Below are 27,629 nucleotides of genomic sequence, written 5' to 3'. Positions count from 1 at the left end.
GCAGCAGTGCAATCACAGCTCACTGCAGACTTGAGATCCTCCCCTACACCATGGAATACTATGCAGCCATAAAAATGGATGAGTTCATGTCCTTTGTAGGGACATGGATGAAGCTGGAAACCATCATTCTCAGCAAACTATCACAAGGACCAAAAACCAAACACCGCATGTTCTCACTCATAGGTGGGAACTGAACAATGAGAACACTTGGACACAGGAAGGGGAACATCACATACCAGGGCCTGTCGTGGGGTGAGGGGAGGGGGGAGGGATAGCACTAGGAGAAATACCTAATGTAAATGACGAGTTACTGGGTGCAGCACACCAACATGGCACATGTATACATATGTAACAAACCTGCACGTTGTGCACATGTACCCTAGAACTTAAAGTATAATAAAAAAAAGATTGAGATATAAGCAGATTGCACTGGCAGATTCAATATCTGGTAAGGGCCCATTTTCTGGCTTATAGATGGTGCCTGCTAGCTATGTGCTCACATGGTGGAAGGAACTAAGCAGCTCTGTAGTGTTTATTTATAAGGGCACTAATCTCATTTATTAGGGCTCCAACCTCATAATTGAATCACCCCTCGAAGGCCCCACATCCTACCATCATCACATTGATGATTAGATTTCAATGTATGAATTTTGAAGGGATACAAACATACAGATTATGGCAGATTCATACCTCAGAAGGCAGGAGCTGCCTTGCCAGTGCTCCTTGAGTGTATTTTGTACATTTTTTCCTGAAGGGATTAACAGCCTACCAAAGTGGTATAAAAATTACTTTAAACTGAAAACTTCTGAATAGTCAGCAACCACAGAGAGACATTTTCTAAACTTAAGCAGAACCTCCCCGACAATATAGCTGCCATGGACCTTCTCTGAGAGAACTTTCTGTTTGGGGGAAGTCTAACCCTAGCACAGGGAAGTATGAATTCAATTGATTCAACTGCCCATTAACATTGCATGATCTCGGCTCACTGCAACCTTTGCCTCCCAGGTTCAAGAGATTCTCATGCCTCAGCCTTCTGAGTAGCTGGGATTACAGGCGTGCACCACCATGCTAGAGTAATGTTTTGTATTTTTTAGCAGAGACGGGGTTTTGCCATGTTCACCAGGCTGGCCTTGAACTCCTGGCCTCAAGTGACTCACCTGCCTCAACTTCCCAAAGTGCTAGGATTACAGATATGAGCCAAGGTACCCAGCAAGGACCTTCCACAATTTGCATTGAAGTCCTAAGCTGCCCTTTGTTTCCTTCCTTCTTGGATGTTGTTATTGTTGTTGTTTTGAGACAGGGTCTCAGTCTTTCGCCCAGGCTGGAGTGCAGTGGTGGGATCATGGCTTACTGCACCCTCAACCTCTTGAGCTCAAGTGATCCTCCCACCTCAGTCTCCTGAGTAGCTGGGACTACAGGTGCACACCAACACACCTGGTTAATTTTCTTATTTGTAGAGATGGAGTCTCACTATGTTGCCCAGGCTGGTCTCAAACTCCTAGTCTCAAGCCATCCTCCCACTTCAGCCTCCCAAAGTGCTGGAATTACAGGCATGAGTCAAGGTATCCAGTCAACTCTTGTTGAGTTGGTCTACAAACCATAACCTCTAGTTCCTCACTACTGGGTAGTTTTTCATGTGTAATAAACTTTCCTCCTAATAACCTGCCTATTGTCGGTTAATTCACAAGCCTCTAACAAGTCAGAACTCAGTTAACAGAGGAAAACTTCCTGCCAACATGTCCCAAATTCAGGTTCAATACATTACATTGGTAGTTTAAAACTGACCATAGTTGGATCATTTATATCATAGAAATTGACAGTTAACAATTCACTTTCTAGAGAAAGAAATAATGACAAAATGCATGGAAAAGATCAATTTGTAAATGGGGAATGCTTTGCCAACTCTATCATTTCCAGGTTCCCATCTCTATATTGCACTACAGATTGGATTTGAAACATCATATTCCTTGTCTGCCCGATTTTATCTTTTTTTTTTTTTTCTTTAAAAATGACATTTGTATTAAAAGTCTTAAAACGAAGAGACAATGATTAAACGCATGAAATTAAAAATTACAATTAGTTAGAATTGGTACATCACAACAGTAAAATTTTGCTCTTCGCTTCTGGAGGGAACAGCCTACAACAGGTAATTAAAAAATTTAAAAATAATATGAAAGGGGAGCTAAATATCTGAAAATTTAAACAAAATGAAGCAAAAAAAAAGGGAAACAAATTCATTGCAAGAGATGGAAATTACATTTTAAAGGCTGAAAATAATAAAGAAATTCACTAAACAACAGGCCCTATTGTCCTGGCTCCTTCAGAAAGATTACTGAAAGGAAACTGGGAAGTGGTTTGGGGAATAGCAGATTCTGGGATATGGTGGGAAGTTCACAGGTTGGCACCGGCTGGAACAGCTGAGTTTTGAAGGCACTCTGCAGACACAGGGGTGCTGGGGGCCCTGAATCACATTTACAAAGTCTTTGTACTGTATTTTTAAAAGCTAGTCATTAAAATCGGTTACTGCCAACCAAAAAACAAAAACAAAAGGCTAAACTTAAAACACCCACACACCACACACACACACATACACACCATAGTACACACGAAAATGTGCAGATCTGTAACATTTTTTTCACAGCTGATAAAAAAAAAAAAAAATACTACCGTTCTCCCCCAGACTCCCCTTTGATACAGTAGGTAAACAAAATAGATTTTTTTTCCACAAATATCAGCAGACACTTTCTGGCACCCCACACTGTATTGGCATCAGTGTTAACAGTCCCAGTTCAGATGTGCAATACTTCAGATTGGATACACTGTAACAAGAATCCAACTTTGCATAGACATCCTCAGAATCGCAATCAGTCATGGGGTTGCCCTTCCAAGCTGGCAGAAAAGGAACCCAATCTTAATTTCCAGCTACTCCTGGAAAACAAGGAAAAAAAAGTTTCTTTCTCTCCTCCTGCTCCTTCATATGGTTCTCCCGGACTTCCTTCCATGTATTTAAAACGTGGAATAGAAAAACGGCTGTTGACCAAAAAAAAAAAAAAAAAAAGAAAGAAAGAAAAAAGAAAAAAAAAAACCATTTCCACCTTCTCCCCCTCCTTTTCCTCCCCCCCTCCCCCCCCATTTTTTCCAGGCTGAAACTTTTGCTTGGTGGGTGTCAAGCTGCGGATACTGCGCCCTAACGGCTACTTAAACGGGGAAATATGCATCAACCAAAATCAGGGAGAAACGTACATGCTGCAAAGAGCCACATTTCCACCAGAGTATCGGATGGGCAGGACGGGACACCCCCTCGGGCACAGGGTGGAGGCAGGGGACGCCGGCCGCGGAGGCCAGTCGGGCTCCCAAGACACCCTGGCCAATGCAAAGTGGTCTCCAATCTCAAAGCAAGCCGATTTTATCTTAAGAGGTCCTGTAACTCAGTCTCTCTCCTCTCTAATTCTTTTCACACCTAGATGTCAGTTCTCTCTGAAACTTGGTTATTCATTTTCCTCCTTTGCTGAAGGAGTTCAATGTCACACACAGAGCATTGACTACATTCCTTACTCTGTAGGCTTGTATTCAGTATCCTCAAAGTGAGAACAACTTCTCTTTTAATTCTTATCACCGCTACTTAAGTCCCTCTCAAGATAAAAAACTGTAATCTGTTTTCCAAAAATCCCTTTAACCGCAATTACTATGAAAGCTTACTAGCTTTCATTCATAATGATCTCTCCACCTAAGCATTTAAAAATGCTCTTGTTCAGTAACCTTAATATCACAATTCCATCCATCATTTACAACCAAGTTCAAATGCCCAATCCTCCATGAAAACTTCCCTAATGATTTCAACAGTTAAGTAATAATTGCATTTCTCTGAACTCCTATGCATTATCTGCACCTCTTTGAAGCTCTTACAATGGTTTAACTTTATTACATTTTGTGTGTGGGGGCCTGTCTTATGTCCTTTCTGGATTTCAAGCTCCCTATGGATATTACACTTCTTATACATGTATTCCTGAGAGTATAGGGTGAAAAGACTTTTGCATAGTAGATACAGGAAAAAATACCTGCAAATCAATTGTTCTCCTTTCATACTCCTTTTATTAAAAAGTATCTCAGGTCACTATTTGCCAATAGGATTGAGAATCATTATGTTAAATGAATGAGGGTTGGACTTGGTCATATCTTTTGAAAGACTCACTAAAGAGGTAAAGGTTTATGCAGGTAGCAAAAAAAGTGAACTGAAATGATTGTGGGCGGGGGAAATGTAGTGTCTCAATAAGAGTAGGTAAGAATTGGTATTTTTTTATAATTTCCTTAGAGGATAAATGAAGAATCTGGACAAAGAATGGTTTATTTTTGTCTGTTAGATTGCTTATTTTTACTCAGGTGCTTTTAATCTTTGTTTACGTTTAGTATGTATTTTGAAATATTGTTTATTATGTTAGGTGAAATAGCATAATCAGAAAGAAGACAAGTCAAAGGCATCTTCTGACACTTCTCATCTTGAACTTTACGATCTTGCGCAGGCTTCTGAAACTTTTGATGTATAGTAAATAATCTGACGTGCTCTATTAAAATTCTCATTTGGGAATTCACGGCAGAGATTCTGTCTCAGCAGGTCTATCACAGTCTAGGAATCTGTATTTTCAAAATGTATCCAAGGACTTATTTCTTCAGACAGTCTGGAGACTCACTTTGAGAAATATGGCTGAGGTAAGAAGAACCTGCTTAGTTCCTTACACGCAGCCACTGTCTCAGCTCTTTGCCCTCACTAAGTCTCTTATCTCATCCAAGAATGCTCTGTATCTGTTCTCATCCCTCCTCTCATGCCTGCCCTGTTTCCTTCTACCACTGTGCAGCCCTTAACTAGCACATTCTTATTCATTTTTTTCCAGCTGTAATTCAGCACCATCCCTCTGTACAATTGAACACTCTGCTGTTTTGTTCTGAGTCTCAGGCTGTTTGATTTCAAATATCAGCTCCACAAGTATCTAATTACGTGACCTTAGGCAAGTTATATACCCTTTCTGTGCTGCTGTTTTCTCCTCTATGAAATGGAGAGAGTAACAGAACCCACTCTTAAAGGTTGTTGGAAGGAGTAAATTAGGAAAAACTATTAAAAACAGAGTTGGCACACAAAGTGCTAAATAAGAAGTGTTAGGTTTTAATGATTATGAAGCTATATTGAAATTATTTGTTTACCTGTCTATATGCTATGATGGTAAGCCAACTTCAGAACAAGTTTATGTGCTTTTCATCTCTATCACAGAAATTACCATCATTATTCAATTAGGACATGTTATACAGTTGAATTTAGATAATTAGGTAAAATACAAAACCAAGTGTTTACCTGGGAAAGCTCTTATTTTGGTTAATTCTGCTTAACAGGGCTTAAACACCTTTATCTTCATGGCATTAAAAAAAAATTACCAGTTTCTCATTATTTTAACTATAGTAAAATACCAGCATATTAGAATAGCCATCTTGTCATTCAAACTGATAAATATATGACAAATACAATGAGGCATTTTGATAAATAATTGATGAATATGGAACTGCATGGCAGGAGCTAATCAGTTAATGTGGGTGTAAATAAATTCAGCCACAAAACACAGGTGAAAATCTATAGACATTATTCACCTTGACTGGTGGCGCACTTTATTTTCAATTAAAAAGAAAATGAAAAACAAAATCAGCATGATGTTAATCCAGCTTTAATGTTCACTGCCTGTAAACTAAAATTGATAGTTGGATATTAGATTTATATTTTGGAAATGTAACTGATGAGTTTTTAATAAAAGTATTTATTTCAAGAACACACATAATTTTGTTCATTAAAAATTTTCATTTAAAATATTTGCATTTCAAAATGTTTTATTGTTGAATTTGTTTATTGCTTTGCTACCTAGCTCTTTGTGTCATCTCTATTTCTAAATAATTAACATTAATAAGACTCACATATAATAGTAAAAGTGCTTGCACTCATAAAGTATGATGAAAATCTTATGCAACAATGTAAAAGAATTCCTTGAAAAAATATAAATATCATTACTAGGGTATTAAAATATAAGTATTTGGCTTAATAATATCAGTAAATGAAATAAAATGTACTAATGTAAAGAGATGATTGGTTTTTCCTTTTGACATTCATAAGCTATTAAGATTCCCTTAAAGGAGCAAGTAAAAGTCCTATGTACACAGACAAAAATCACATGACCTCAGACAATCACAACTGTATTGCCTTTACATGTTCCTCCTATGTAAACAAGAGGATTAGTTCCATTCCTTACTCCTTTCTAGGTCTAACATTCTATGTTACTTCCAGTAATAATATCTACCCAAAGAGTAAAGTAATAATGAGGGCTTTTAAGATTTGTTTCAGCCTCAGTGTTTAGGACTACAACGTAACATCTCATAAATTGATAACGTGCAATAACAGTAAGTGTTATTACCTAATTTCTACAGGTCAAAGATTTAGTTTTTACATTAATTCTCCAAAAGAGTGCTTACTATTAAATGCATTTTAAAACTTCTTTAGTCTCCCAAGTCACGAAATCTTTTATGCCAGATCTTTCATTTATATCTGATGAGCTTATCAAGTTCACATTATCTGAGGCTTTTATTCAAAGCACTGTGTCCTTGAATTTAATATTTTAATTTGTTTTTCAATTATACATCTTTTAGTTCCCCAATGGTTGCCAAAGTGTATGGAGATTAAAAATTCTAGATTGGCAAATATATATATATATATTTTTTCTAATTATGGCCTTCTCCCTACATGCCTTCTGAAAGCAAAAGAAGGTAATATTAATAAAGAATGCATGATACTGGTAAATTGTAGCTCATTGGCATTCAGATTTGGTGGTATATTAAACGATTTCAAAACATCTTTTCTTCTCTGTAAAATTGAGGATCATAGCCAGCTTTTTAGGAATGCAGCATTTAAATTGGTTTCATAAATTAAAACACACACACACACACACACACACCACACACACACATCATGCATTGAGAAAGTGCCAAATATACTGGCTTAATGGAGCTGTTTCTGCTAAAGGGAGTGTTTGGCAGAGGTTGGCACATTTAACAAGTGTTCTGATTCTTTATAAGACTGAAAAAAGATTTTGTGAGTTATACCTAGCTCTGGAAATTTTCTTGAGGAAAACAACAACAACAAGTAATCATGAAACCATTTTCCATGCTCCCAAATAATATAATACTTTGAACAATTGCACAAAACATTCACTAGCACTGAAAGCTTGTATGAATAGCAAAGAAATGTACTGAAGCTTTCTTTGTTACTTTCCATTGACTTTTTCTCCCAATTAACCAGGGAAAGTTAGCATCTATTGCAGACTCAATAAATCAACTGCCTAGCCAACATTAAATAACTACTCACTCGACTTCTATCGCTTTCTGAATATGAGGACTCATTAAAAAGTCCATAGCACAAGAAGAAATAAGTTGTGCTTTTCAATTAATCACTAAAACTTGAAGGCTCCAACTTTGGTATACTACAATTGAGGATTATTAAAATATATAAAGTAGTTAGTTAGCAAGGTACCTAATTCATGACAGATGCTTAATAATTATTAACATTTTCACTAAACAAGGAAGATACAACAAAATTAGGATTTGTTCCAAATTTTCCAACTCCTAGTCTAGTCTTCTTTACATACTGCAATAGCCATTACTCTCTTTCTGGTCATTTATCCTGGTTAAGACTACTAGAACAAATATAAATTTCGAAATCACCATGTCTTTTTTGTTGCCACGAAGGAATTGTTCACAAAATTTTAAACATGTGTTTGCCCTTGTTCTGACAACTAAATTATAAACTGAAGAATATGATGTTTCCTCCCCACTTCTTCTTTCCTCTCTTTCTCTCTTCCTCTTTCTTCTTTTTCTCTCTTTCTTCTTTTCCTCTCTTTCTTCTTTTCCTCCTTATAGCATTGTGCAAAATATGCATTAGACACTTAAGAAAGTGATTGGCTGTGGTTTATCTTTGATAGCCTAACTTCAGATATAACAAAAATTAGAGAATTGAAAAAAATTTACAGCCATATCTATATCTTATTTTATAGGAAACTGAGGCTTGGAGAGTTTTTCATAGGTTACACAATGAATTATTTACAGAACTGACAAGAACCAAATTATATAACCTGTGACTACCACATAATACATGACCTGATTTGTCAACTGAACAATTAATAGGACACCTTTCCAAGGTCATCAAGCTTATTCCACCTTTTATCATTTGTTCACACCTTTTTCTTGTCTTAACCACCTCAATGAAATACTCACTTGACTAGTCTCACCCTGCCAATGAATTTCCTTTGCTGAATGAAATAAAATCTAGTCTTACAATCACTTTTCTCTCTTCGTAATCTAGATAATCCAACTCTAACTTATAGCTGGGAAGAGTAAAAGAAAATCTGAATTTGGGGTAAGAATTATTTTAAACCATTACTGTAAACAATCTTCACATCTGTTAAATGGAAATAATAATTTTAAAGTTTTAGAGTTTCTATCTTATGAGATTTTAGTGAAGATTACGTATATATATGTAAAAGGCCTTCTTTTAGAACAATAACTGCCACTTAATAAGCATGCAATAAAATTTAGTTATCCAAAGAGAGAATTTGAAGACTCCACCACTCTGAATAGAGTAAGATTTAGTGAGTCCATCCTTACCCTTAACCTCATCTGCACAAGTGACACCCTACTGAGTTTTAACCCTGACTCTGACATTGTGGAACTGTGTTTGTCTTTCTGGTATAGTAATAGTTTCTTCAGCTCTTTCCACAAATAAAGAGAAACATCTTTTTAAAGAAAAAAGGACATGCATTTAAAATGAGAAGAACGTGAAGGATAATTTTGAAAGCCAAAAGCCCATCTATTACATCTGAATGATAAATGAGCAAAATAAAATACATCTTTTAAGTTTAATTTCATACTCTTTTATTTAATATGGCCCTTTGGTGTTAGAGGACTAAAATAAAATAATATTGTAATTTATGGTTGACGTGTTAAAGTCTGGACATATTTATTGAAGCACCTATTTTGATTCATTTAATGTGTTCATGGTATTGAATTATTCTAATTATGTTAGCTAATTGAAATGGTTAATAAAATGGTCATTCATGAAGTAGAATTCATAAGTCAAAATTAACAAGGTACTGTATTTAACCAACATCTTATGGAATGCTAGTACTGTAGCTTGAATTATTGCCTTTCGGTCAAGTGTCCCTTAATGTTACTGCCGTCATTATGCCTATAACACAATCTCTTCTTAATTTTTCCCTTTTAATCCAAGGTATTTAAATTTAGTCGCCCATGTATAATTTTTCTAATTATAATGCAACAATGCAGCATAATTAGGAAACCATGAGGTGAAATGGGCTCTTGGATTAAAGCAGATGCCAAAAATTTATTTGAAGTTAGAAATGAGCAGCATTTTTCTTTTCATATTTAATAAAAGCATTTAATGACATGACAAAGCCATATAAAATTATAAATTAAGGCACATAACACAGACCAGCTATTGAAAGAGTAGTTGGACAAACTGTCTATAAATAAGTTAAATATACTTGCTTAATATTTCAAGTAATTTATCTTTAACTTTATAATGAGATTTGTGAATGAGAAATACCTTTGTAAATAAGAGAGTTTATGATCATAAGAGCTCTATAAATGTGTCTGGTATTTATCATATTTATATATATATATATATATATATATATATATAGAATTGTAAAAGAATATTTAATTGCAAAATTTTAAAAAATTTAATTTAGTTATTTTTTGGTGTGTTCTTCCAGAACATACATTAACATTTCACTTAATATAAGTGTTTTCATTGAGTACATATGGACACAAAGAAGGGAACAACAGACATGGGAACCTACGTGAGGGTGTAAGGTAGAACAGGGGTGAGGATCGAAAACTACCAATCGAGTACTGTGTTTATTACCTGGGTGATGAAATAATCTGCATGCTAAACCCCTGTGACATGCAATTTACCTATATAACAAACCTGCACATGTACTCCTGAACGTAAAATAAAATAACATGTATGTGTGTGTATATATACACATACACACACACATACATATATATGTGTGTATATATACATGTATATATACGTGTGTATATATATACATGGATATATATGTATATATCCATGTGTATATATACGTGTGATATATATGTATGTATACATGTGTATATATACATGTGTGTATATATATGTGGTTATGGGATATACATATGTATATGTATGAGTTTATACATACACATATATGTATGGGATTATGGGATACACACATACATATATATATGAGTTTTTTTAAGGTGGTTTGAGAAATACTGGTCTAAGCTGTGTTAGCTTTAGGAATAAAATAATCAAGACTATTTAAACTGTAGAATCCATATGTATCTATCAGAGACAGGTATATCTTTAAGTAAAACTTAGAGGTTTTATGTATGTTTGTATGTATAAACCCTCTGTAAAGATTTAATAGTAAAATTATAAGAGTTGTGTTTCCACCTTATTACTAAACTTGAGGTAACGCCACTATATTATTATTTTTATTGTTCTTATTAATAGTTATTGTCATCTATTAAGACCTACCATGTCTCAGACACTGCACTGAGCATTTATAACTCTCACAGCAACCATCTTACACATGAACTATGACCTATCTTTTCTAAATTGGGGAATTAAGACTTGGAAAGGTAAATATATTGTTAAAAGTGACATTGAGTAAGCAGCAGAACTGAAATTATATGTCTCACTTCATTGTTTGAGTCAGATGTCTTGAAATAGAAAATAGAAAGGCCCAGATAAAAGCATACAACTTTGTATTCTGGGATCATGGTCTATGTGACGTAATTTTATCAGGTAGTCAGGAAGTCAATCCCAAATGGTCATTATAGGGAATTAAATCACACATATTAACTTAAAGAGAGTCATAAAAAAAAAATAAGGAGGCAATAAGGTGGCTTCTTGCTGCTGGAAGAGGATGGAATGATTATGGGAGTACCGCTTATGCATGAGGAAAGAATATGGTCTCATTGACCGGGTAAGAGAGATATACTTTGGAAGAAAAGATGAGGAAATTAGGCTAGGAGAAGCAGAAGCCAAAAGGAACTTATAAAACTGTAGAAATATTTGACATGCAGGACAATAGGTTTCCCTAAGACAGAATTTTAATAAGTTTTACAGGACAATAATTAATTCTTTCAGTGGGACAATGTAGGACTTGAAAAGCAAACACAAGACACTGACTAAGAGAAACTTTTCTCTAAGCGGTGAGTGAAATATTAATTCTTCCTTAAAGAAAAAATGATAATCAAACCAGACATACACTTTTAATACTTAGTTTATGGTAGCAAGCTGATTAGCATTTAAAATGTCTCTTCATTTTTCTACTCAAGTGTTCTTTGACCTCCCATGCTTACCACCCAGGGAGTTATCCAGTCCCCTTTCTGAGTATTGTGCCTTCAATATCAATATATTATTGCATGTATCACACTCGTATTTTTAAGGCTTAGCACCCCTTCCAGAACATGAATTTCTGACAGGACTCACTTCTGGTGCGCCACACATATTCCTATAACACTGCATATTCTTGTGTGGAGCACCAGCAGTGACTACTACACTTTGGCCAGCTCTGTGCATACCTGGCCCAAGTTTATTCTTGTTTGTTTTGAAAGGCTTACACCTTTAGAACTCACCCTTCAGAGGAATGCCCTGCATACTGATGTCCTCTACCCTGCAGGAGTTGCTGGACGTGCCTAGATAGCACTAACCACACATCCAAAACCTCACTGCCTCCCATCCTGGCTAACAGGAGTATAAAAGCCTTACTTCTTTGTCTAGGGTCAGGACAAACTCTGACGTGTAATTTATCCCCCAGAGCTTCCCACAGAATCAGGCTGTCTGAAACTTCCACTGAATTCTCTCCATTGGCCTGCTTCTTTGTCTTTCATTTCCTGTTTGCTCCACTCCCTTACTGCATCTTCCTGGGAGCACTTACTTAATAAGTCACTTACATCTAAATCTTAAGATCAGGGTCCACTAATTGGAGTATCCAATCTATGGCACTGCTTGAATTTGGGTAACCCTACTAATTATTTTTGAGATCACTGCACCAAAGCCTGTCCCTGGCATAGAGCAAGTGCTGCATGAATGGTAAGTGAATAATATTTAAATTAAATATTAGAAATCTTAGTTCAATTTTATCTATATCAACGAGCTGTTTTAAAATAAATATTCTATTTTTAACCACCAATTAATATATTCTAACCGGATATGTTGGGCACTATAAAGGAATGTTTTCTACACACATGGAGCTTTCAGCAATTTGACCCATCACTGTTTACTTTGAGGACTTAGACTTTGACCTACTGAATGCCCAAGAGCATCCAGAATTCCAAATAATTTGCTTAGTTATCCCCAGAGAGGATGAATCTTGCTTCTCCTCTCCAGATCCAATTCTGTGTTCCTTGCATTAATTTGAATACTAAAAGACTGACAGAGAAAATGTCTTCAAGTTTGAACTCATAAATCATCAGCATTCCAAAGATTAAAATATCACAATACTTTGAAAAATGCTTAGGTAAATGTGTGATGTTACCAGAGTCCATTTAGTATGCATAAGACTGTTTTAACTCAAACACTTGTACTCAAGTTTGCTTTCTTAGCCCAGATATATGCATACCAGCTATCTTCTAAAGCAATTTTAGTGCTTTTCTAGCATGACAGTATGAAAATATTTTCAGATATGCATTTGAGTAAAAAAAAATATGTATTTATACTGAGGTGCCTCGGAATCTCAAAGCACAATTGATTTTTCAAATGGTAATATTATAACCTTTTCCTGTACAAAGTAGATATTTCATTTAAAGTATTTAAAAATTCCACAGATGCATCAGTTAAATGGGTTTATTATATTTTTTCTTTGTCTCAGTATATACATAAAATAATTTGAATGTGGGAACAGGCTCACAGGAGGCACATAACCACCATCATAAAACATCATCCAGCAGGGAATTAACAAGGTTATTTACCTGAAAAATTAGTGGTCTTTTTACTACATTGAGAAGATAAAATTTACTGCAATTTTAAAATTCAGTATATATTTATTAGAGTACTGAGTTTTGATAGGGTAACAAGTATATAATATGGTGACAACAATTTAAAGAGTAGCCTAGGTAGAAAAATTATTTAAGAGAATATTTGTAACATAAGGTGGTATATATTATTAAATTGTTTTACAGAAATTTAGTGTACAGTGTTTTGTGTTTTATGAATTTTGAGGAAAACACCATGCATGCATGCACACACACACACACATACACACACACACTTTAAGATTCAGAAATTATTTAGCAAAGGATACAGAATGTATAAGGGTATGAAATGGGTATTGACAGTGAGAGCAGATGCAAAAAGTCTAAGATGATTGTTCCTGGCTTCTCATTTCCTAATGAAGTATACAGATGTCCTTAACACGTGGCCTAGGTAGACTCTAGAGTTGAAAACACAAACTAATATTTGCTACTGCTTTTTGGACTTACAACACCATCTCAGAAAAATGCACATTAACATTCTGTGTTTCTGCATTTAAAGAAATGTTTATAAATATCGAGCTTTTCTGGTTTCTGAACAGAACTCAGGCTCAACAAAGACACCTTCACAAAGGTGAGTGGGATGAGGACAGGCTACAGAGTTAGATCAGAGTCAGCGCGCAGGTATCCGAAAATTATTTTTGTCTCTTGCTTTCCAGAAAGGTATTTCCCTGCAGTGTGAAGTAATCACTTCTTGTTGGTGACCCATCATTTATGAAGTATATGTTCTAAGACATTTTATATTAGTCCTCCTTCCTTCTCTTCCTTCCTTTCAGGCTACCTAGCTGGTTTAGGGTGGCTGTTGTATGGTTTCAAATCTGTCTGAGGTTGTGGGTGGAAGGAAGGAGGGCTCCCAAGGGGGCCACTCTCCACTCTGGCAGAGAAGAAGGGCTCCAGGAATGTTTCTATTCCTAATTCAAACTCCTAGTTTGGATGAAAAGGAAGCACTTCCGAAGTGTAGTGCTTTACTTTATCTCAAGGCAGGCCTGGGAGAATATGAACTTCTCACCCCAGCTGAGGACAACTGCACCACACCATGTTTCCGAAAGAGGCTGTCACAGATGACCCAGCAATTTTCATTTCGGTGAAAAAAAAATGGTTGAAGTCCTAAAGAACAAGTGTCTATTTTTTTTCCTGTGAACAGCCATGCAACCAAACCACAGCAAGCAACATGCTATTTCTGAAGAGTCTCCTGAAAATTTTCCAGAAACAAAAGATGAGCAAATGAGATGCAGAGTAAGAAGATAAAATAGTATTTGTTCTATCTATTAAATGTAAAAAGCTTTCTCTTTGAGTTGCAATAAAAAACAAAGTAAGCTACTTGAAAAAAAGAATTTTACACAAGTGACTTTAGACATTGAGAGAATAATTCTGAAGTGCTTCTATGAAAAATATACTTGTTCTAAGATACCTGGAAATAAATTATTTCTCTTTTTCTTCTAGTCATTGTAAATATCTTATCTTAAGGAGCTGAAGGTCGAGGTATTTTGCTACCAGTCCTAGAGAAAGACGACAGGTAAGAAAATTACAGTGGGGCTGAACCTTCATATATGGCACTTGGGGACCCCACTACATTAGTTAAATGGTATAATTTCTATTGTTTTGTAAGGTGGTTTAGTTAATGTCTTCTGTTACTTGTTGACAGAAGCATCCTGATGCCAAATATGTCACCGGAAATAAGCTGCCACAAGTAACAGTCTTTAAAATACTAAATTGGCAGAGGAGAGGAGATAAAGCAAGGATAAAGACGATTTGCTCTATTCTTCAAAGCTTAGTGGTTAATTACCCTTTTTCGTGTGTGGTTCTGAAGCACTTGGCTAAATGCTTGCCCGTTTGGGAAACTTGCAGAAAATTTTCAGAACATTGGTGCTTTGGCTACTTCTTGCAGCTTTCAGTTAGGTATTTCAAGAAAGAGTTATGCTTAGGCTAAAGTTGATCTATCAGAAGGCAGAGAAAGAATAAAATACAATTCTGCCTAAAGAGGTTCTTCATGTTTTTGGGCTATAATCTAAATTGCTTTAAAGTTCAATAATCTGGAAATCTGGGGGACTGGAAAAGCCAAATTTTCTACTCAAGCCATAGATAAAGCAAGCAGAGATGGGATAATGGAGACTGAGCAGAATATTTGATTAAAGTAAAAAGAAATCCTACAACCCCAGATTTCTAGCAAACACCTCCAGTTAGGCATTATTCATCTAGTAAAGGAGACAATCTTGTTTTAAAAATGCAGTTAGAAGGAACACATAATATATGTGTCTTCTGACTTCAGGCTATTCTTTTGATTCCTTTCATGGCAGAGGCCACTAAGTGATAATGATGACAGGGTTGAGAGAGAGGGGTGGACAAAGCTCTGAGGCCTGTAGCTAAAACTAGACTTCCCAGAATAAATAACTTGCTGGATAAGCTCTCTGCCTAGGTTACCAGTCCGTGGAGCTGAACTCCAGTGAGCTAGAAGCCAAATAAATTCTTAAGGGAACTACAATATCAAGGTAACTGTAAGTCTCACCAAGAGTAAGATCCCATAATTAAACCAATTAAATAATTAAATCAGCTCACCAAACCCACTCAATAGGAAGGGGCTTGTTAAAGATGTGCAATCTCAAAGTAAGGCATTTTTCCACATCCCCATTCCCTGAATTTCGATATGGGCAACATAGTTGTTACCATCTCAGCTTTCATCAGATACAACTGTCAGATTTGCAGAATAAGGAATTTAGCTGACTATCAAACCAAAAGTATTCACGTTTCCAGCAAAATAGAAAATGTGCAATAAATCAGTACCGCGGTTTGATTTTGCAGTGTTTTGAGTAAGAGTGTTCATGTAAGTAGTCTTTCCTGTTTTCCAATTACCAAAAGTTGGGCAGAGAGTGAAACACTTTTTCACCAGACAATAAACAGTTAACTGTCTAAATTGATGGAAAGGACTTCACCGAACACAGAGACCCTAAATTTGAGCTGAGGGTCTTACATATGTCTGTGTTTTTCCATTCTGGAGAATGTGTATTTAGTGAGCATGGACATCTTTTAAATGCCTATGGATGGAAAGAATGTGTGTTTATATGCTGGGTACCTAAAAGTGTGACCTATATGGTGTCTTTGATTGGCACTCTAATAATATCCATTACGTCCTTAAATTAGTAATAATTTTTGCTTTCTAGTATATTTTGTAGGAATGGGATAATTCTGAAAAATCTACCAGGGTCACAGGAAAATTTCCTTGATTCCAAGAAGAAAACAGAGTGGCAGTTCCTCTTTTTCTTTGATGTGGCTGAGTCTGGAAGTGTAGCTTGGAAACACTGCTGCCATCTTGTTCTAGCCCGAAGTTGATGTTATCACCAGCAAACAGAAGGCAGAATATTGGAAAGAGCCTGAGTTCTAGATGATATGGCTAGCCACAGATTGTTATATGCCTGAAGCTCATTCTAACTGAAGACTACCCTAGAAGTTGAGGTTTTCTGTGACTTGCAGAACAAAACAGCCTACACTATATAGTAGATTATTAGTGAGTGGAATTGTGTCCAAATTTCAAATATTTAGCCCATTTTCACACTGCTGATAAAGACATACCCAAGACTGGGTAATTTATACAGGAGAAAGGGATTAATGGACATACAGTTCCATGTGGCTGGGAAGGCCTCACAATCATGGCCAAAGGCAAGGAGGAGCAAGTCACGCCTAACACGGATGGCACCTGGCAAAGAGACAGCTTGTGTAAGAGCCCCCACCCCCCGCCACCGCTTATAATAACCATCGATCTTGTGAGACTTACTCACTGTCACGAGAACAGCATGGGAAATATCTGCCCCCGTGATTCAATTATCCCCCACCAGGTCCTTCCCACAACAAGTGGGAATTCAAGATGAGATTTGAGTGGGGACACAGCCAAACCATATCAACAACCATATGCTTATTACTCTCATACAACTAATTATATTAATGAATAACTCTAACCTTTTTATTGCTTTCTATGTTTCCATTAAAATGTTATATGCTTCCTGGCTCAGTATTTGTAGAAAAATTCTATAAATAATTCACAAGCATAATTTAAAGCACAAAGTGTAAATAAATCACAGGCATTTAAAAATTCCTTCTAAGTACTCATAAACTTAAACACAAAGCTTAAACAGTAAGGACAAAAATAACAAATAGCATGTTATTTTTTAATTGGATATAATATGGCAGACATTATACTAGTTATGCCATTTGATCCTCAGAAGATATGGATATTTATAATCTCATTTTAGAAATAAGATAATTAAATCTCAAAGAAGTTAAATAAAACTTATATTTCAAACCTAATTCTCTCCAATTCTATTGCTCATTATTATTTCCTACATACAATTTTTTGAAGCAAATTAGTATATCCCAAAATAAAGTGAAACAAAATAGACATAATCTGTTATTGCATAAAACTGTAACTATGATAACGACTTTTCTAATTTTGACAATGTCATAAGACTGTTTCAAATTTTGAAAGATGATGTGAGGCTGTTAATTCAAAACACAACTGAATCAACCTCAGAGCATTCTCTAGAGTACAAACAAAACAAAACATGACAGGCTTGAAGCAATGGGAAGGCATCTTTTGTATAATTGCTATTAACCTCTGAAGGCTTAGAAATATGTTAGAGGAAAAGATTGAAAAAAAAGATAAGAATTATTTTGTTCCATTCCTCTTTCAGTCAAGGAAATATGGCTCAACAGACAATTTTAGACTATTATCAGATGTACAATCCCTCATTAGTTTACTACTTGAGACATTATCTTTTTTTATTAAATTTAGCAAAACTAAAAATCCCCATTTTAAAGAAAAACTACCTTTTCTTGATTTAAATAGGTATGCTATTTTCTTTTTGTCCGATTAAAAATAAAATTATAATTAATCATTACAGCAGAAAATTGTTTTGAATACATATGTTTGTTGAATAAAAAGATGTTGGTTCCAAATCAATTTAATTAGAGCTTGTCTATTTTAAAGCCATTTTCATTTTACAAAGTCATTAATTTCTTTTGATCATAATTAAGTTTTTTAGCAACTGGTAAGATTTTTAAAATGTACAACTTAAAATGACTAAGATTAAGGAGAGCCAATTCACCATTTTTGCTATGTATTTAACTAAATTATGATTTATAGAGGGGTATATAAGATATGGATTAACTTAAGAGTAATATGATTGCTGTTAGTAGCAAAATAGCTTGAGCTCTTTAAGACATGATATTTACAATGACTAGAAGAGAAAGGGGCATAATTTCTTTCTACATATCTTAGATATGAGTGTATTTTTTATAGAAGCACTTCAAGATTCTATGTCTAAAGTCAATACGGTAAGATTCTTCTTTCTCAAGCAGCTTATTTTACTTCTTATTGAAACTTAAAGGGAAAGTTTTTACATTTAATAAAATAGAATAAATAATTATTTCATCTTCATACTCTGCTTCTCAAGCTCTCATCTTTTCTTCCTGGCAAATTTCCAAGAGAGTCTTCAGAAATATCAGTATGTTGCTTGCTGCGGTTTGGTTGCATGGCTGTTCATAGGAGAAAAATAGCACTTGTTCTTTAGGCTTTCAATCATGTTTTTCACCCAATGCCAGTAGGCAATGCAGTCATTTATTGCCATTTCATGTTCAAAAATAACCTGAGAAAGATTATCTTTTTCTGTCAATGTAAAAACATTAATTAAAATTCTTTTAAAATTTAAGAATCAAATTTATTTACAAATCTAGAGCTATTTAGTGGTTAATAAATCTGAGTTTATACAGTAACACCCATGTATTCACCAAATTCTGAGAATTTACACAAACTATTATATATGTTCAAGGACAAAAGAGCCACATGGATCTTGGTAGATATTATTAGTGCACAACAAGAAGCACTTCTTTTTTCTGTGAAGACACAGGAAAGATTGTTTTCCCATTATCCTTGGTTAGATGGAGTTACGAGACCCTGAATGACTTTACGGAACAGAGCCCTGGCTCCATAATTGATATTTTAGAAAAAAAAAATAAAAGGGAAGTAAACTTTTGTTATATGAAACCACTGAGATTTTGTGTTAATATGTTATTGACATAATCTACCCGAACCTAACTAATACAGGTCCTTTGGAGAAATAAATCTATAAAATATTAAGACATGGGGAAAAGGAAAGCATTCACCAGGCCATGATATACTATATCTGGTAAAAAGTGCCTTGTTATCATTTTATACAAATTTTTTAAAAAGATCTGAAAGGATCTAATTAAGCCACTAATAAATTTTAAGTCTAATGAGTGGTTTTTTCTTTTTTCTTTTTCTTAATAGGGTATGAGCACAATCATGATGAATCAATATAAGCAGAATTATTATAATTTAATGTATAAAGTGGATTTGTTTGTAAACTCATTCTAGGAAGAACTCTCCAAGATGATTTACCTACACCATGTTTGCCAAATCAGAGTAAAGACATAATTTAGCACATCAAAAGTGGTAGGAGAAAGCTTGCTTCACACTTGCTCAACAACAAGCACTGGTAGTTTAGCAAAATATAGAAACATTAAAAAAAAGTTTTTTTTTTTTCTTTCAGTCTGGGACCAGAAATAGTGGACAAGTAGAGAATTATTTTTGTTTTCTTAAGGCAATACTAGAAAATCAAAAACATTAGATATTTCTTCCTTTTGCTATAATTCCCAAGATGGTAAACACCCAACATGAATGTAAAAATTTACTATTTTTCTGAGTTCTGTGAAGATTATATAATTATCCATTCTTAAATCAGTCCACAAATAAACATGTGTTACCACATGGGATAAGATAAAAACACACTACTATAATAAATTAGATCATGTGTGTTAACAAAGTTTTCAAATACATCAACATCAAAATATGTCAGTAAAGGCAAAAAAAATCAGTCTACCCATAAGATATACACTAACATTAGAAATCATAAAATTGAGTTCAACATACTTAAAATAGAAAAATATACCAGTTTGATTTCAAACTAATATTTTGTGAATCCACAAAATAAACTCAGCTATAACTAGCTGTATAATACACATTTACTAGACATGTAGTAATATACAACTTTTTTTCTTGCATCCTTACAAAGCACACTCTCTACATGTGATTTTAAAAAACATGCATTTTCTCTTAAAGCACATATTGTCTCTAGACTGAAATAAGCCTTGAACTGTAAGTAATTGTTCATAAATAATAGTTGATATTTGTTGACTATTTTGACAGTTCTTCTCTCACTTTTTCTGTCTCTCTGAAAACTCCTTTTATCCTCATCACAGTCTTATGAGGTAAGCACTATTAATAATCACTATTCATCAATGAGGAAAATGAAATGAGAAAGGAAGAAGTAACTTGTTCAAGGTCACAATGGTGATAGTAAATGGCCATGCTGTGATTTGAACCCTGGCAGTCTGGTTTTAGACACTGTGCATCCATATTTACTAAGCATACGCTGCATTTACTGAATAACCCACTGAAAAATAGTCACAATAATGTGACACAATAATATTTTCATTATAAAATGCAATTGCTCTACTTTCCTCCTGGGTCAGGAGGGTCTTTGTTTCTTGGTGGTGAAATCACCAATGAACTCAACAATTTGTTCCCCTCCTGTAATACTTGTAAAAACCAGTACCACTCATGTGCAGAAAATGTGCACATTTTCTTACATGCTATAAAAAAGGAGAGAAACCTGAAAGAGACATTGTCAAAGGGCATCAGTGAAGATCCTTAAACATAACAGGAATGTGACCTCAGACAACCTAGAGACTATCTGTGGATTGAATGTATTAAACAATTTTTTAGTGAACATAAATATATATGTATATATATTTTTAAAGGTCAATTTTAATTTTTGTTTGGTAATAAAACAATGCCGTCAGGAGTCACCTAAGTGGCAGGATTGTTTCTTCCCATTAGAAAAGCCGAATGAATGCCCATTTCATCCTACTGTCTCTCCTCCCCTCTTTTACACTTCTCCATCTGCTTTTTATAAGTATTGTCCCTTCTCTCAGTGTCAGACTTGACAACTGTCCATCATGCTAAAGTCAGCATCTCTGTCTCCAACAAGATGCCTACTCTCAGATAAGGTACAATCTGCTGTGGGATTTCAAACTATATAACTGGGTTGGAAATAAGAGTAAATGATTCCTCTGGGGCCTAAAGAATTCCATCATGAGTAGTGCAAGGACAAATAAAAATTTAAAATATGAAGCATAATTCTCTCTATTGAAAAAAAACAGATTTCCCTCCTCTCCATTTTCTTAGAAAACTTGTAATACTAAGTACTTTCTCCTCCTTTAAAACATATATAAGTCCTTTAGAAAGCTACATAGGCCTTTTGTCAGTCTTATGACCTAGGAATGTCTTAAGGGCTTGTGTGTCATCTCCTTGAAATGTCAACATCAAGAGAGTTAGCATCCATATCTCCCAGCTTCTGTGGGAAGGTAGGACCTAACTCAAAAACTGCCTTCTGTCATAAGGATATAAGAAGTTTGTTTATCCTCTGGATAACGCCAATTAGTTAACACAGATGGTCACCCCAATTACTGGCTAAATTTATAATGAACTATGCCTGAAAAGTGGTACTAAGTCCTTTTTATTTGAGGACTAGATGTTATGTATCTTAAAAACGTATGTGTAATGGGTTGTATCTGCTTGGCTACATAAAAGAGCGAAGTTGCTGTCTTTGCAATCTTTTAGTGAAGAGATTTGCCCATGATGCTTACCACATTCTGGTTTAATTCTTACTCAATAATACAGATGTTTTCTTTACCTGCTGCCTTTGTGGAGAGGATTTCTAGGTTGGGAGAAGATTTTGTTTTTAATTATATTTACCTAGCAGAAGGATCCATGTGCCTCACCTGGCACAGTATTTTCTGCCCTTCATTGTGACCGGCAGGAGTTATTTTATTGTTTTCAAATACTATTGATCCACATTATGTTTTACTTATTTTAAGTTTGGGGATAAGTGGCCGCCCAACAAATGGGATGTGCCTTATATGCACAGGTATGTGAGTACACAATGTTTATACAGCATTTCATAGAAGTAAGATATTCTATACAGGTGAATTTCCCAGAGAAGGGACGCTTAAAAGTTTAAGTTTAAACATAATTTTCAAGCTCAAATAGTTTACCTTAAGATATATATAAATGATGGCACAAATAGTTGAGCCTTTCTCTGTTCCATAATAGTTGAATATTGAGTATTGCTTTAGTACATAACTCATTGTACATAAATACAATTGTACCTCATTTTATTTGCATCACTTTATTGTGCCTTTTACAAATTGAAGGTTTGTGGTAACCTTGTTTCCAGCAAATCTACTGGGGCCATTTTTCCAATAACTTATGCTCACTTTTGTGTTTCTGTGTCACATTTTGGTAATTCTCATAATATTTCAAAGTTTTAAAATTATTATTTTATCAGTTATGATGATATGTGGTCAGTGATCTTTGATGTTACTACTGTAATTTTTTGGTGTACCACAAACCACAGCCACATAAAATGGCAAACTTAATTGATAAATATTGTGTGTGTCTGATTCCTCCACTGATCGGTCATTCTCTAGTCTCTGACCATCTCATTGGACCTCCCTATTTCCTGAAACACAACAATATTGAAATTACACCAATTAATCATGCTACAATGGCCTCTAAGTGTTCAAGTGAAAGTAAGAGTTACAATTTCTCTCACCTTAGATTAAATGCTACTAATGATTTAGCTTAGTGAGGAAGTCATCTCTAAAACTGAGACAGGCCAAAAGCTAGGTCTCTTGCACAAAATAGCCAAGTTGTAAAAGCAAAGAAAACATTCCTGAAGGAAATTAAAAGTACTACTCTAATGAAAACATAAATAATAAGAAAGTGAAAACAGCCTTATTGCTGATGCAGACAAAGTTGTAGTGATCACAATAGAAGATCAAACCAGCCATAATATTCCCTTAAACCAAGGCCTAATCCACAACAAGGCCCTTACTCTCTTCAATTCTATGAAGGCTAAGAGAAGTGAGGAAACTGCAGAAGAAAAACTGGAAGCTAGCAAAGGTTGATTCATGATGTTTAAGGAAAGAAGCCATAACATAAAAGTGAAAGGTGAAGCAGTAAGTGTTGATGAAGATGCTGCAGAAAGTTATCCAGAATATCTAGCTAAGATAATTGATAATGGTGGCTATGCTAAACAACAGATTTTCTGGAGGAGAAGTCAAAGGCTGACTTCAAAACTTCCAAGGACAGGCTGACTTTCTTGGAGGCTAACACAGCTGAGGATTTTAAGTTGAAGCCGATGCTCATTTACCATTCTTAAAGTTCTAGGGTCCTTAAGAATTATGCTAAATCTACTCTGCCCATGCTCACTTAATGAAACAACAAAGCATGGATAACAACATATCTGTTTAATGACATGGTTCACTGAATATTCTTTAAGCCCACTGTTGAGACCTACTCCTTAGAAAATAAGATTCCTTTCAAAATATTACTACATGTTGAACAATGCATTTAGTTATCCAAGACTCTCTGATGGAGATGTACAAGCAGATTAATGTGGTTTTCATGTCTTCTAATACAACATATCTTCTGCAGCCCATGGATCAAGAAGGAATTTTGATTTTCAAGACTTATTATTTTAAAAATACATTTCCTAAGGCCATAGCTCTCATAGGTAGTGATTCCTCTGATGAATTTAGGCAAAATAAATTAAAAACCTTCTGGAAAGGATTCAGCATTTTAGATGCCACTAAGAACATTCTTAATTCATGGGAGGAAGTCAAAATATCAACATTAACAGGTGTTTGGATTCCAACCCTCATAAATGACTTTGAAAGGTTCAAGAATTCAAAGACTTCAGGAGAGGAAGTAACAGCAGATGTGATGGAAATATAATGAAAGAACGAGAATTAGATATGACTGAATTTCTGTAATCTCATGATAAAACCTGAATAGATGAGGAGTTGCTTCTTACAGACGAGCAAAAAGTGTTTCCTTGGGAGGAAATCTACTTCTGCTGAAGATGCTGTGAACACTGTTGAAAGGACAACAAATGTTTTAGAATATGACATAAACTTAGTTGATAAAGCAGCAGCAGAGTTTGAGAGGACTGACTCTAATTTTCAAAGTTCTACTCTGGGTACCAAACAGCAACACATGCTGAGAGGTGACAGTGTGCTGGCAGTCCTCACAGCCCTCGCTTGCTCTCTGCCTGGGCTCCCACTTTGGTGGCACTTGAGCAGCCCTTCAGCCCACCACTGCACTGTGGGAGCCCCTTTCTGGGTTGGCCAAGGCCACAGCCCACTCCCTCAGCTTGCAGGGAGGTGTGGAGGGAAAGGCCGGAGCCCGAACCCAGGCTGCGCATGGTGCTTGCGGGCCAGCTGGAGTTCCGGGTGGGTGTGGGCTTGACGGGCCCGGCACTCGGAGCAGCCAGCCAGCCCTGCTGGCCCCAGGCAATGAGGGGCTTAGCACCTGGGCCAGTGGCTGCGGAGGGTGTACTGGGTCCCCCAGCAGTGCCAGCCCACCGGCACTGCGCTCGATTTCTCACTGGGCCTTAGCTGCCTTCCTGCGGGGCAGGGCTCGGGACCTGCAGCGCGCCATGCCTGAGCCTCCCACCCCCTCCATGGGCTCCTGTGCCACCCGAGCCTCCCCGATGAGCGCCACCCCCTGCTCTAGGGCGCCCAGTCCCATTGACCACCCAAGGGCTGAGGAGTGTGAGCACACGGCGCGGGACTGGCAGGCAGCTCCACCTGCAGCCCCGGTGCGGGATCCACTGGGTGAAGCCAGCTGGGCTCCTGAGTCTGGTGGAGACGTGGAAAACCTTTATGTCTAGCTCAGGGATTGTAAATACACCAATCAGCACCGTGTGTCTATCTCAGGGTTTGTGAATGCACCAATTGACATTCTGTATCTAGATACTCTGGTGGGACGTGGAGAACCTTTATGTCTAGCTCAGGGATTGTAAATACCCCAGTCGGCACTCTGTATCTATCTCAAGGTTTGTGAACACACCAATCAGCACCCTGTGTCTAGCTCAGGGTTTGTGAATGCACCAATCGACACTCTGTATCTAGCTACTCTGGTGGGGCCTTGGAGAACCTTTATGTCTAGCTCAGGGATTGTAAATGCACCAGTCGGCACTCTGTGTCTAGCTCGGGGTTTGTGAACGCACCAATCAGCACCCTGTGTCTAGCTCAGGGTTTGTGAATGCACTAATCGACACTCTCTATCTAGCTACTCTGGTGGGGCCTTGGGGAACCTTTATGTCTAGCTCAGGGATTGTAAATACCCCATTCAGCACTCTGTATCTAGCTCACGGTTTGTAAGCACACCAATCAGCACCCTGTGTCTAGCTCAGGGTTTGTGAATTCACCAGTCGACACTCTGTATCTAGCTGCTCTGGTGGGATGTGGAGAACCTTTATGTCTAGCTCAGAGATCGTAAATGCACCAATCGGCACTCTGTATCTAGCTCAAGGTTTGTAAACACACCAATCAGCACCCTGTGTCTAGCTCAGGGTTTGTGAATGCACCAATCAACACTCTGTAATCTAGCTACTCTGGTGGGGCCTTGGAGAACCTTTGTGTTGATACTCTGTATCTAACTAATCTGGTGGGGACATGGAGAACATTTGTGTCTAGCTCAGGGATTGTAAACGCACCAATCAGCGCCCTGTCAAAATAGACCACTCCGCTCTACCAATCAGCAGGATGTGGGTGGGGGCCAGATAAGAGAAATAGAATAAAAGCAGGCTGCCCGAGCCAGCAGTGGCAACCCCGCTTGGGTCCCCCTTCCCACACTGTGGAATCTTTGTTCTTTCGCTCTTTGCAATAAATCTTGCTACTGCTCACTCTTTGGGTCCACACTGCTTTTATGAGCTATAACACTCACTGTGAAGGTCTGCAGCTTCACTCCTGAATCCAGCGAGCCCACGAGCCCACTGGGAGGAACAAACAACTCCAGACATGCCACCTTAAAAGCTGTAACACTCACCACGAAGGTCTGCAGCTTCACTTCTGAGCCAGCGAGACCATGAACCCATCAGAAGGAAGAAACTCCGAACACATCCGAACATCAGAAGGAACGAACAACTCCAGACGCACCGCCTTACGAGCTGTAACACCGCAAGGGTCCGCGGCTTCATTCTTGAAGTCAGTGAGACCAAGAACCCACCAATTCTGGACACAATGCTACAGAGAAATCTTTTTTTTTTTTTTTTTTTTTTTTTTTTTGAGACAGAGTCTCGCTCTCTCACCCAGGCTGGAGTGCAGTGGCGCGATCTCGGCTCACTGCAAGCTCCGCCTCCCGGGTTCACGCCATTCTCCTGCCTCAGCCTCTCCGAGTAGCTGGGACTACAGGCGCCCGCCACCACGCCCGGCTAATTTTTTGTATTTTTAGTAGAGACGGGGTTTCACCGTGGTCTCGATCTCCTGACCTCGTGATCCACCCGCCTCGGCCTCCCAAAGTGCTGGGATTACAAGCGTGAGCCACCGCGCCCGGCCGCTACAGAGAAATCTTTTATGAATGGAAAGTCAATTAATGTGGCACACTTCATTATGCTATTTTAAGAAATCGCCACAGCCATCACAACCTTCAGTAGCCATCACCCTTATCAGCAGCCATCAACATCAAGGCAAGACCCTCCATCAGTAAAAAGGTTATGACTCTGTTTAGGTTCAGGTGACCATTAGAACTCTTTACCAATAAAGTATTTGTAATTAAGATACATGCATGGTTTCTTAGAGATAATGTTATAACAGACTTAATAGGCTACAGCATAGTATAAACACAATTTTTACATGCACTGGGAAACCAAACATTGTGTGTAACTCACTTTATTAAGATATTTGCTTTGTTGTGGCATCTGGAACCAAATTCTCAGTATCTCTAAGGTATGACTGTATTGGTATACTTGACTCTTGCCCCCAGAGATTTTGACTTTTTCCTAGATAAAGGAAGAGGGCATGTATTTTTTAAAAAGTATATTAATAATAGTTCACTATTACTTTTCAGTAGCTAACAGGTACTCAATGACAGTTTAATGATTGAACATTGTGAAACTAAATTAAATATGTCTATGGTCTTGATTAACCAATAATATCTACTGGACACTTTAAGTGTTCTGGCCACACCCTCTTTATTTGATCCAGCTGCTGTGAGTGTTGGCTGCTGATAGTTCATAGTTGCCCCCTTCTTTGGAGAATTTTCCTTTGTATACCAGAAGTTCTTTCCCCTAACAGATTGCTAACCTTCTTTTCCAACGTCAATAAAGAATACATGGAGGTACAAAATGCCAGCCCCTTTGCCTGAAGGTGGGGCCAATTATATGGTAAAAGTGATGTTCCTTCTTATCCCCATGAGATATGGCTGAATCTAGACTCCAGTGAAAACCAAATTCTTGCTTTACTGAATTCCCTTGAACTTTCTCACTTCCCTCACTACCTTTACCTTGAGAAAATACCATCAATAAATATGGGCAACTGAAATCCTTTCTCAAGATCTGCTTCTAGGGATCCCAACCTGAGAT

The 27,629-nt window shown here is 36.8% G+C and overlaps 1 protein-coding gene across 4 annotated transcripts in view; it reads right to left on the bottom strand.

The window, feature by feature from the left end:
• CCSER1 (coiled-coil serine rich protein 1) overlaps nt 1–27,629 on the bottom strand; it is a 1,421,845-nt gene that overhangs the window by 870,164 nt on the left and 524,052 nt on the right. The gene's annotated exons all lie outside the window — the stretch shown is intronic.

Source organism: Nomascus leucogenys, chromosome 9, assembly GCF_006542625.1.
Source record: "Nomascus leucogenys isolate Asia chromosome 9, Asia_NLE_v1, whole genome shotgun sequence".
Classification (NCBI taxonomy): domain Eukaryota; kingdom Metazoa; phylum Chordata; class Mammalia; order Primates; family Hylobatidae; genus Nomascus; species Nomascus leucogenys.
This window is presented reverse-complemented; position numbering and strand designations above follow the sequence as displayed.